General features: G+C 34.9%; 1 pseudogene; it reads left to right on the top strand.

Annotated features, from left to right (window-relative positions):
• The first annotated feature begins 444 nt into the window (after positions 1 to 444).
• Positions 445 to 563, top strand: LOC111737942 (annotated as a pseudogene).
• Positions 564 to 12,612: the final 12,049 nt, after the last annotated feature.

The raw sequence follows: 12,612 nt of genomic DNA, 5'->3' as shown, positions 1-12,612 counted from the left end.
CTCAGGGAGACTTAATCTTTGGTAATGGATAGAAAGCATGCTTTCCTATGTTTTTGAGTGACACATCATCTTTATCATACTGGATTTAAGCATGCCTGCCGTTTGCTCCAGAGGGAGACACCATGTCTCTGTCCTCACTAAACAAATGTTTATGGAGAGATAGGGCAGCGAGTGTCTTGTTTCACAAGACACACAGCAATGTGACAGCCCTATGGAGAGTTGTCTTGCAACAATCAATGTCTTAATATGTGAGAAAAAAATATCACATAAAAAGCCATTTCGATCATTGTGATATATGTCATATTAAAAATTACTGACACATTAGTTCATGCGCTGAAAGCCATTCAGCAACTCTTTCCTTTCAGAGCAGGGACACTTATATTTATAGACACCAGTTGGTAATTAGACTTGAGATGAGTTCTTTCATTAAAATGAGCATAACTTGTCTATGGCCACACAACCCTGAACAAGCCCGATCCCATCTGATCCTGGAAGCTAAGTAGGGTCGGGCCTGGTTAGTACTTAGATGGGAGACCATCTAGGAAGACCAGGTGCTGTAGGAGTAAAAAATAAAATAAAAATAAAAAATAAAAAAAGAGATTGTAAACTGACAAGGTCCTTGCAATCTGTGAGGTCAACAAAGGGTTGCCTCACCTAAAAAGTAAAAAACAAAAGACAAAACAAAACAAAACAAAACAAAACAAAAAAGAGCATAACTTCAATAACCAGAAGTATTAGAAGCCCATGCACCCATTGGCTACCCACTAAAGTAACTTATTCACATTAAGACTTGCCTATTTCTTACTATTTACTTGGAAAAAAACATAATCATAACTCAGATGGATTTCTGCATAAAATACTACACACATGAATATGGTATATTAGGGTTCTATTATATGCTATAATAACACTTATTGTGCACTGACGGAGTCCATAATAAGAGTGGGGGTTTTGCAACTATGATAAAATCATACAATGTGAAGAAATCTGCAGCCAACAGAGTATAGAAAGATTCTGCTAATTACCCCTGGTAGTTTTTTTTTTTTCCTTTAAATATATATTGCATATGGCACATGTGTCTGGAAAGTCTGTTTCTCTTTGATTAGTGGTAAAATCTCAGAAAATTTTTATTGATAATTTCACAATCTTAAATGTCTTTATTATAAGCTGAAATCCTGTTTCACAATACACGAGTCATTAGTTTTAAGTCTGCTTTTTCAGGCAAAAGTAGAATCTATTTTTGAAAACAGAAATCACTTGGTAAACGAAATACAGAGTGGCTAAATTGGAGGAAATGTAATTAACATAACATGTTTTATGTGAGTTTACTTTCTTCAATATTCAACAAAGTCTTTAGAGGCTAGTTTGGGAAATAACTATTTGTCTGTCAAAACTGAATATGAATGATTCATTTAACCAAAACTGTGGCTGGTCGTGAATAGATATAAATTTCTTTTCAAGATACTTCTTTTCTAGTGGTACTTTAGAATGGACAGAGAAATGAAATTATCTTCTAATATGGGAGCATAGATCTTAGCATACTTCAGTTCATCAGAGATGATGCACTTTTAGGACCTAAATTTTGTATTTTTAATTTAAAAAAAGACCTTCCTCAATTTTACATAAGTATTTAATTGGGGTCATACCAAGCATTCTGTTAAGTTTTGATGCAACCTTTAAAAATTCTTTCTTTAATTTCTTGGTTTCACCCTTTTCTCTACTTGTTACCTAGCCATCATGTAATTATCCTGAATGTATCCTTGTATATTTTTTCCATGTCCTGATAATAACGTTAAACATGCGTATGAAGATCTTCTCATTATTTTATAAAAATATCATGATACAACAAATTTATTATATTTTACCTTTTGCTTAATATATTTGAAAATCCCTTCAATTTAAAGTACATATTTATAATTCTTTACTTTTAATAGATGTATAAAAATATTCCATAACATGATTGCACCGTAATTTATTTGTGCATCCCCCTAGTAATGAGCATGTATTTCATTTCCAGATGTTTTTTGCCACTATCAACGATGCTGTGATAAACATATACACTTAGTGCTTCTATTCCTATGAATAGATTTCTAGGATGAAAGATATTTACATTTAAAAATTATAAATAAATATTGTTAAGTTGCTTCCCAAAACATGTGGTAGATTTTTACATTCCCTCCAGCAATGAACTCCAGTAACATTTTCTCTTTAATCTTATCAATTATAGGTTTTCGATTCTTTGTAAGGCCGAATATTATAACAAGGGGAACTGAATACACAGAAAAGAACTTATCATTTTTTATTACTAAGAAAGTGCATCATCTCTGATGAACAGTTCACCCTTTATAATTATTGTCTTAATTAATTTGTTATAATTAATATGTAGTAATATGTTATAGTTAATTTGTTATAATTAATATGTATAATTAATATGTAGATTGTTATCACCATAGGTTATGGTGATAACAATCTACATATTAATTGTAGCAAATAATACTAGGTTGAACCCCATGAATTGCCTATATTTGATCATTTTCACCTAGAGAACGGCAATTTCACATGGTTTAAGCTCACATCTCTATGGTATTTTCTAAGGTTTACACTGCTATTGCAGAATATTAATAGTGCTAATAACTAGATTCATTGGGCATGTCCTCTGGGCCAGACACACTGCTCAACATACTTTCTCATTTGTTCTTTACAACAGTTCATCGAATCTATTCAAGAGGAGACCTGATGTACTCACCAGCTTGGTATTGATCCTATTCAGGTCCCAAGCTTGACATCTTTTTTCCATACAGTAATTCCATGTTCAAGTTCAGTCTTGGTTTAGGCATTGCTTTGTTCCTCCTTCTCCTTTCTTTTTCACATAGCCACATTATTCCCCTGCCATAAAAACCATCCTGTAACCTACAATAGGTGATTGGCTAAAGAAGCTGTGGTACATATATACAATGGAATATTACTCAGCCATAAGAAGAGATGAGATACTGCCATGTGCGACAACATAGAAGGACCTCGAAATAATCATGCTAAGAGAAATAATCCAGACAGAAAAAGTTGAAAATCACATGATATTACTTATATGTGAGATATAAACCTAATAGCAACAAATGAACAGGACAAACAGAGACTCATGGACATGGACAATAGACTAGTGGTTACCAGAGGGGAGAAGAGAAAGGGAAGAGGAAAGGTGGATGGGTAAAAAGGGTCAAAAATGTGGTGACAGAAAGAAATCTAACTATCGGAGGTGAACACACAATGTAAATACATATATATGCCTTACTGTTAAAATATGCAGCTGAAACTTGCCACAACAACAACAACAACAAAATGAAACATCCTGCGGAATGCTTTTGTCAAAAGAATTGATATCTCATTTCTCCAACATGAATTCCAGAATTCCAGAAGTCATGCAGTGATGATGATACTGTACACTTGGAGGAAAAAAGTGTTTAGCCACTACAGAACTTCGAATTTGAAAACCACTGCCTAGGAAATTACTATATTGTTGAAACTTCCATAAGAACTATTAAAATGAGTATCACTAACAACTTCTTATGGAGATTAAACTTAAAGGTAATGAGTGATATCATCTAAGCAACAACATATAATCAAGACAGATTTTAGGAATTCATATTTAAACATAAATTAAGGAAAGCCAATAAATGTCAGATGAATGGCATGTGAATAAAGAAACCTGTCATGGGTTAGTAGAAATAACTGAAAGGCAGTGATAACATTATAATCAGGACATCAACAGAGATAAATGCCATTTACACAGGTGAGAGGAAGCAAGATGACAGGTGGCAAACATATTCAAGTGCCTAAATGTCATTTGGTAATGAGTTCTTTTTTACATTTTTACTTAGGACTAAAATTCTTTTTAATGCATTTTATGAAATTTTAAACTAACATAGGTTAATATGAGCATATTTTATCTTATACTCCAATTGTGCTTATATATTTATCATTTCTTCTCAAGTGGTTTGCACTTTCTAATGGACTAAGGAAACTATGTAGTCTGTTCTTTATTTGGGTCTCATGGTGAAAGGTACATAGCAGTGACTAAAAATGTTTATTAACTTTAGACATTGACACAGTGGACCTTGGAGAAAAAAGATATTATGGTACAAAATGTGCATACTAACAACTTGACATTGGTATAAATTATCATTGTGCTGAGAATGGTATGTGACATTATCATTCAGAAATTCAGTCTCTAGGTCCAGACTGCCCGGGTTTATATCCCCTCTACTGGCCCTGTGATATTGAGCAATAACTCAACTGAACTTTCACTTAGAAAAGATAATTAATAGTAACATCAATGGTGAGACTTACTATTTGTAAAAGACTTAGAACAATCTTTGGTATGCAGTAATATAATTATAATTATAATTATAATAATGTTAATTATTATTATAATTATTTTTGTTGTTAATTATTATAATTATTATTATTATTTTTTTGTGGTTGCTATCCCCATTCACATAAGAAATAGAAACTCAGAGTTTACCAGCATACCAATATCTTAAGCCTGGATAGAAATTAGAATGGTGATAAAGAGAGACCTTTTATCAGACAGACTTGAGCTTAAATTCTGGCTTCTTCCCTTTTAATCAGAGTCCCAGTAAGAAAGAGATGGTCCACATACTCTATGAATTGAGAAGCACTTGATAAAGAGACTTTTAAAAGGTCTAGTCAGGCTTAGGGCAATCCAGGAGGAGAAAGTTAACTCTGGTGGATAGAAAGCCTAGAGACATTTCAAGTTTTAGCTGAAAAGGCAAAGGGAAGAAGTGGTTATTAGAGAGAAAGAGGGAGAGAGAGAGGGAGAGAGAGAGGGAAAGAGAGAGAGTGGGGAAGAGAGACAGAGAGAGAGAGAGAGAGAGAGAGAGAGAGATCTGAAAAGATTCTCTGCAAAAACACTATCAACTCTTTACTAGGACTTCACTCCCCTCTCCATTCCAAACTCATGCTTCCCATCTTCTATGTGTCTCCCATTGCATAACTGAGCCATAAGCCAGAGGGCAAGGGAGTCCTTTGATGAAGTCCATATAGATCCTCTTTCTGGAGCAGAGAGAGGACAGAGCAGAAAAAGGTGCCAAATCAGTCTATAAGGAGAGTCTAATCAGCACATTGTCTACCCCCTGAACCTCACTTGCATTTATTCTCTGTTCTCTGTCAGCTGCATTAGCTTTGAACATTGTCTCTAAGGATGATCACTTGCTAGTCTAGACATAGTCTTTGACCTTTTTCAGAGATTCCTTAGTTTCATTAATGATTAGAATTTTACTTTTTTCCCTCTAAATGATGGATGTAGTAGATTTTAAACTTGACTCTAACTTATCACCCCTCTTTAGACACATGATTAGGCCATGTGACTTTGCAGTGGTTTTCCACTTTGGCAGGGCAAAATGCCTGTCCCTTTGGCTCTGCGCTCAGCCATGTGACTTCCTTTGGCCAAAAGAATATTAACCAATGTGCAATATTAGCAAAGGCTTGAATAACTCTTATGTGATTGGGCTTACATGCTCTCCATTGTGCCTTTATCATGAGTGCATACCTGGGCTAACACCCCGAAAGATGTGCAACATGTAGAGTGAAGCCGTGTTGACTAGTCATTCCAGTCAAGACTAACCTTGCTCAGTCAACTACCAGCTGATCATCTAAGTGAGGCCAGCCAAGATCAGCAGAGCTGCTTCAATGGCCACTCAGACATGTGGACAGTAAAGTCATATTGTTCTAGACCACAGAGATTTCATGGTTGGTTTAATGCAGTGGTATCTTGCTAATAGACACCTGCCACCATGAACTATGCAAAGCAGATGTTTATTGTTTATACAATTCATTCCTAAAGCATACTGAAGTATAGTGTCCCCAAAAAACCTTGGTATTTTGTAAACCTTAAAAAAAAGAGTTCTTGTTTTTGTTATAGATGCTGGAGTTGCCTCTATATTTCTTGAATATATCTGTCCTAATTGAATACAATGTAATAATTTATTATTCTAAAGTGTACAGCCTCTGTCCTCTAGGGCGTGACCTCAAGCTCAGAGATGAGAATGAAAGGGTCCCTAAGGCATGAATCTGTATAAAAAGCCTCATATCTTTAGGAGCTACGGTACTTAATTGTTAAGTATGTTTTAAGTTTGGTGTCTGGAACAAAATATAAAGGATATTGCCCACACATTGTTAATAACTGAATAGGGAATTACGTCTTAGGTATAAAATAAGAGGAGAAAAAAATACAATTATGTTCAAACTAAACTATAAATACCAAAGAAGCTAAGGACTGGAGGGTGTTTCTGTATTTAAAGAAGTTTTCCATCGGTGTTGTAAATGGATTTTTGTTCATGTGCCATTTTTGAAAGCATGGTAAGATTACTCTTAAATATGGAATTTCAGTTTTATACAGAACACCTTACATCATGCTTAGTCTTGGCCTGTGCAAAATAGGAGCAAATACTTTGATAGCTGTAGAAGGAAGTGAGAATAAAAATTTTAAGTAAATAGTAACAAAATTATTCTTTCATTTGGATACATGATAATTCTTGGCATTTGTTGGCAATTTCCTTCCTCATGGAAATAGAAAGATTATATGATTTTGTTTTTACAACCTTCCAGGGTTTTGCCTCAAAAGGGTCTGATATTCTGCACACTCTAGGCTTTTGAAGTTGAAAATTTTCTGTGTTCTAAAGGGAATCTAGTTTCATTCTTCAAGGAGACCTCGGTTCAGTGAGCCTGTCATCTGCCCTGCCTCATCCTTCTCTTCAGCCAAATGGAACCCAATCTGAAAATGATGATTCCTTTTCCTGTCACAGGTTGAAAGGCATGCGGATGAGATTCAAACTACTGACTGAAGACAGAGAATGTGACTCAGCTCAGAAGAACCCTGGAATGAATGTTGCGATGCTGTCCTGTAATCCTCAAGATCAAGGATGGGGTGAAAATGAAAGCAGCTGCAAGCCCAGCTCCCTGGAGCCAGGAGGGGCTACTCCAAAACTCTGGATACTTGACTGTGGAGAGCAGCTTCTCTCCTGACACCTGACTTAGATGCTCAGCCTGCATTTGCATGTATTAATGGCCTCCTTGACTTGGTTACCTAAACAAGAGAAGTCAGGTATTTCTGAGACAAGTTATACCCCTCCCTAACAATGTTTTACATGCAGCTGATTTTTTGTTTAGTTAGTATGGCTAGTGATTAAGAATGAAGTTTCTGGAACCCTCCTTCTTGAGTTTGAATTCTGGCTTTGCTACAACTGGGTAATCATGAGGGGGTCTTTTTATCTCTCTGTACTTTAGTTTCCTCATCTGCCAAATGAGTATAGTAAAGCTCTCACCTCAGAGAGTTGTGAGGATTAAAACTGTTAACATATTTAAAGCAACTAGGAGATTGCCTGGTACTTGATCAGTGTTATACATGTGGTAACTCATTATAATTAATTCTGACAAATGGTTTTATTGTTGCTACATTTGCACTCATTTGCTGCCACTAAATGAGATCATACTAGTTTTTGGAATCTGATTCCTCATCTCTAAAATGAGGTTGTTTTATCATATAAAACTAACATCCCAGCTCTGTCATTTTAAGATGCAGAAATATGCATATGTATGTTTTTAGACTTTAACCGTTTCGAAGTGTTTATATAACATTATAACATACATAACCATCAATTTTATTACTTAATATAAGACATATCAAGTATTTCCATCAGTCATATATATTTATCGAGCACCTATTATATGTCAGTCATTATACTGGATGCTGGAGATTCAGCAATCAAAAAACAGATAAGCTTGTATTTGTGGCAGTTTCATCCTAGTATTTTTTAACATGGTCTGCAACTGTGTCAACTCCTTGGCCAGGTACTCAATAAGAAAATATGGAGCTAGGAACTAGGACCCTGATTCTAGCAGTATGTTTAAGTTATTTGAGGGTAATTTAATATGAGGCTTAATGAAGTTTTATATAAATCCCCAATGCAAAATTTGGAGTCTTAGGTGTCCCACTAAATTGCTAAAAAATTCTCTGTCTCACTCTCTTTCTTTCTTTCTTTTTTTTTTTGCTACGGTGGCTACCACCTCCGTAACTCTTAAACCAGAAAAGCCAAGTTTACGCTTGCCAAGAACTCTTTAGAAATGCTAAATACGTGCATTAAATCAAAAAACAGAGAACTCCAGGTGCAAACATTCAAAATGCAGGCCAGTTTGTAAAAAGCCATGTTTCAACTTCAGGACACATTTATTGTTATAGAGGAAAAATAATCTGTGGGTTTTTATAAAGATGAATTTCTAAACCTGATTTGGAAATTGCTCATATGATTTTTGAGTATGAAATAAAGGCATAAACCCAGGTTTGAGTCCATTTTAAATCTTACCTGGCTGTTTCTAGGGGAAGGGAAGAGATAATTTCTCTTGAAAACTGAGTTTGAAATTACTACTCGTCATTAAGAGGTATGTGGTTAAACGATACAGTATTGCTGGTGTTTCATTGTTTTAGATTTACGAAAAGAGCAATTTTATGTAGTTCAACCTAATATCATATGTTAATGTTTAAAAAGGAAAGTCAGTTTAACTTCTACAGTTTTGAGAATGTTCTTTATCCGTACTGTTCAATATGGTGGCCACCGCCCAGCAGTGAACTATGGCTAGGGTAAAGGAAGGGCTGAATTTGTAATTCTATTTTATTTCAATTAATTAAAATTTACATAGTTACATGTGGCTAGTATTTACCTTATGAGACAGCAAAGTTTAGAGATCTAAATCGGAGAACTAACTATATCGATACGGATTAGAAAGTTTAGTCAGAACAATGAATAGAGTTATATTTTTCCTATAGAAACGTTGTAAAAAAACTACTAATGTTCCTATTTTACAGATGAGGAAATTGAGACAGAGAGGCAATTTGCCATTTGCTCTGGTTCATCCACATTTGCGGAGGGGTAGAGAGATATTTGGATTTAGGTCAGCAGGGGTCAAGTCATTGGAGACAAAGCAAGGAACAATTGTGAATTGCTTGACTGGCGATATGTCTTCATCTGGACTTTTGAGAGAGATCACTGTAGTGATGATTTGTCTAATGACTTGAAAGTCCTAATAGACAGAGTAATGGCCCCCACGTCCCCACTCTGTCATAATGCCCAGAATCTGTGAATATCACCTTACATGGTAAAAGAGACTTTACAGACTGAGTTAAGGATTTAGAGATGGAGAGATTATCCAGGTGGCCCGATATAATCACAAGATCTTATAAGAAGAAAGAAAGAGGGAGAAGAGAGTGAATTAAAGAGATGAAAACAAGAGAAAGACTCATTTCCACGTTGTAAATGGGGCCACAAGGCAAGGATGTGGGAAGCCTCTAGAATATGGAAAAGGCAAGGAAATGTATCCTTTCCCAAAGCCTCCAAAGGAACACAGCCCTGTTCACACCTTGATTTTCACCCATAAGATCCACTTGTGAATTTTGACCTCCAGACTTATGAGATAATAAATTTGCGTCGTTTTAAGTCATTAAGTTTGGCATAATTTGTTACAGCAGCAGTAGGAAACTATTACAAAAGGCAACTAGACAAAAAGTGGGAAAATGTGTTACAGGTAATGTTGATAAAAAATAAGAGGTGCAAGTGTTCTGAACTTAACAGTGGCAGAGGCAATGGAAAGAAAAAAATAGATATTGGATATAAGAAAATCAGAAGCAATGGAAATGAAATCAAAAGGCAGGATTTAGACAAAAAGATGGACAAGTCCTTAAGACTTTTCTCCTAAGGAAATGCTTCTTCTCTGAAATCTCTTTATGGACTGACCTAATATGACACAATACGTTGCGAGAGGAGCTGGGCATAGAGACCTCTCTGACATTGATTCATAAAAGTCTTTAAAATCTCAGAATGCTGCTCATGCTTGGCCCATCTTACCCACTCTTGGCTTTATTCTGCATGCCCCATATAAAGCAGCAGCTGCTGGCTGCATCAACATTGTTGTATTATGAAAATTATGTGGGATGTAATTTTTTTACATTACTTGGCAACATATTTTTGTCCAGGTGTTTGAAAAACTCAGATCATAATTATGCCAAAGCAAAAATATATGAGAAGTTTAGTCAAGGAAACCAGATTGTTTTTTGTCCAGTCTGTCAGAAGAGAGAGCCTGGCGTGGTGGAACAATCCTAAGCTTTGTAGGAGATGCTCAATGTACATACTGATTCCACCACGTAGTTGTTCTGAGATATTGTACAAAGAACTTTCAAACTTCATGAATCTCATTTTTGTCATTTGTTGAGCACAGGTAAATCACATCTAGCTTGTAGGATTGCTACATGGAATAAGTGAGTTTATAAATATAGTGCTTTGTACTGAAGTAGATGCTTAGTAAATGCTATATATACACAAGAAAGACCAGAAAAAAGGTAGAAATTAAGTTACTAATCTCATTTTTTAAGAGTATTTCTTTTCTATCATAAAATGAAAATAGTTTTTATTGATCAAAAATATAATCAGATAGCACACTTCCAATGGAATAAAACTTGTCACAGGATAGATGGAAATGATAACTACAACTTAGAAGTAATAATCAAAGTTGGGCTAATATATAGATGGCAAAAATGACTTCCACATCTAACATTTCTTCTGTTTTCCCTACTAAGATAGTATATATAATGTTTCATAATTTTACTGCCTTTTTATAGACTAATTAATTTACAGAATGTAATAGAAATAATTGGAAGATGGGAATTTTTGTACAGGATATAATTAAGGAAGGAAGAAATAAAGGAAGGAAAGAAAGATGGAAGGAAGGAAGATGGGTCGAAGGAAGAAAGAGAGAGAGGGAGTAAAGGAGGAGGGAGGGAAGAAGGAAGGAAGGTTTTAAATAAAAGAAGAAGAGAGATAGGGAGGGAGAAAGAAAGGTGAAAAGAAAACAGAAAAATAAAATACGAAGAAGAGAAATAGGGAGGAAAAAGACAAAAACTTTTAATAGAAAGAATGGAAAAGTTTAGATAGGAAGAAAAGTTACAAAAACAGAGACAAGAAACACATAGTTTTTCTGCCTCTTTATCATGCTTGGAATCAAGTAACATATATAATGTGCTAATTAACTCATCTGGCAATTTATTCGTAGACATTTATTAAGAGTTCGCTAGAAACTAGGAATATAGAAGTGCATAAAATGGACTTAATCCTTATCATCATAGAATTTACAGTAAAGAGGAGCATCATCAGACAAAGGCTTAACTTATTTAATTCTCACAATCACCTATTATTAAAGTTGGTATCATAATTATTAAAGTTTTACAGATGTAGAAAACTTGGCTGTGGTGAGCTAGAAGTGACAAACCAAGATTCTGTCCCTAGTTTATTTGGCTTCAAGTTAAGTTCTCATTCTGTTTCCATGAGGCCATGCTGACTGAGAGTAATAGAAACAATGCAGTGTAAGTGTGTGTGAATGTGTATGTGAGATTTAAAAAAGGGAAGAAGCCATTCAGTCATTTTTTTATAGCACTTGTAATATTGGCTGCCATTTCTACTTTTCTTAGGGAAAGATATATCATAAGAAGGTAAATTGGTATGAGGGGTTTAGCACTTACACAGGAGGGACTCAGTAAACATGTAGTGTCTTAATTATGTGTCTATAACTATATAAAATATAACATTTACAAACAAAATATACTGCTCAAGCCCAAATATGTACCCACATTTCTACACTGCCTACACCTACAGAATATTTAATTAATTACACAAATATACACAAAAAACACACTCTGTACTAGTCGCTATGCTGGGTAAGACTGACAAAATAATTAAAAAGCCAAGAACCTAACTTTTAGTAGCTTCACAAAGGATAAGAAATAGGAAGCAAAAGAGATGGTGATAAACACATTTGTAGCTAATTTTAATATAATATGATATCAAGGAATCATAAAAAATATAAGAAATTAATACCACATATTTTGCTGCATTAAAGGAGGGACAATAGAGTAAAGAGGAAGAGGAAAAGTCAACAATTAGATTCAAGAAATGGCAGAACGTACCTTGTGTCTAGAAGTCAGCCTTATTGAAGACAGGCAGAGAGGGAAACTATATCCCGATTTTGAAGAACCTTACTTTCAGTGCTAAAGTATATAGATTTTATTTTTTAATGCATTTTTAATTCTCTGGAGAGAATGAAGTAGCTGGTCTATGGACTGGGGTACATCAAATACAGTTGTGAGTAGGACATAATACTAAATAAAGGGAATTTAAGTGAAAAGTTCATACAGACTTGATGACTTAAAGGCCTCCATACTAGAATTCTAGAAGACAGTCAGCAAGATTACAACATCCAGACAGGAAAATAAGTTATTGCATATATGGCCAACCTAAGAGAAAGAGCTGAGTCCCAATTAACACAAAACAAAACAAACAAACACACAAAAGTCCAATAATCTAACAGTCTGTTCTATACCCAAAACAGAAACTGAAAAATGCCACCATGTGCACAGAGCTACCAAGAGCTGTATACTGGCCAACTCTCAAAGTTGAACAGGAAGCCAATGTCTCCCGACATTTTAGGAAAGCTTCTGTGCAGATGCCTGGGTGTCCTTGAATTCTATTCTTTCCTTCTCCCATAAAAACAGAA

Source organism: Pteropus vampyrus, unplaced genomic scaffold, assembly GCF_000151845.1.
Source record: "Pteropus vampyrus isolate Shadow unplaced genomic scaffold, Pvam_2.0 Scaffold32, whole genome shotgun sequence".
Taxonomy (NCBI): domain Eukaryota; kingdom Metazoa; phylum Chordata; class Mammalia; order Chiroptera; family Pteropodidae; genus Pteropus; species Pteropus vampyrus.
Note: the sequence above shows the minus strand (reverse complement) of the source record. Positions and strands in the feature narration are given on the sequence as shown.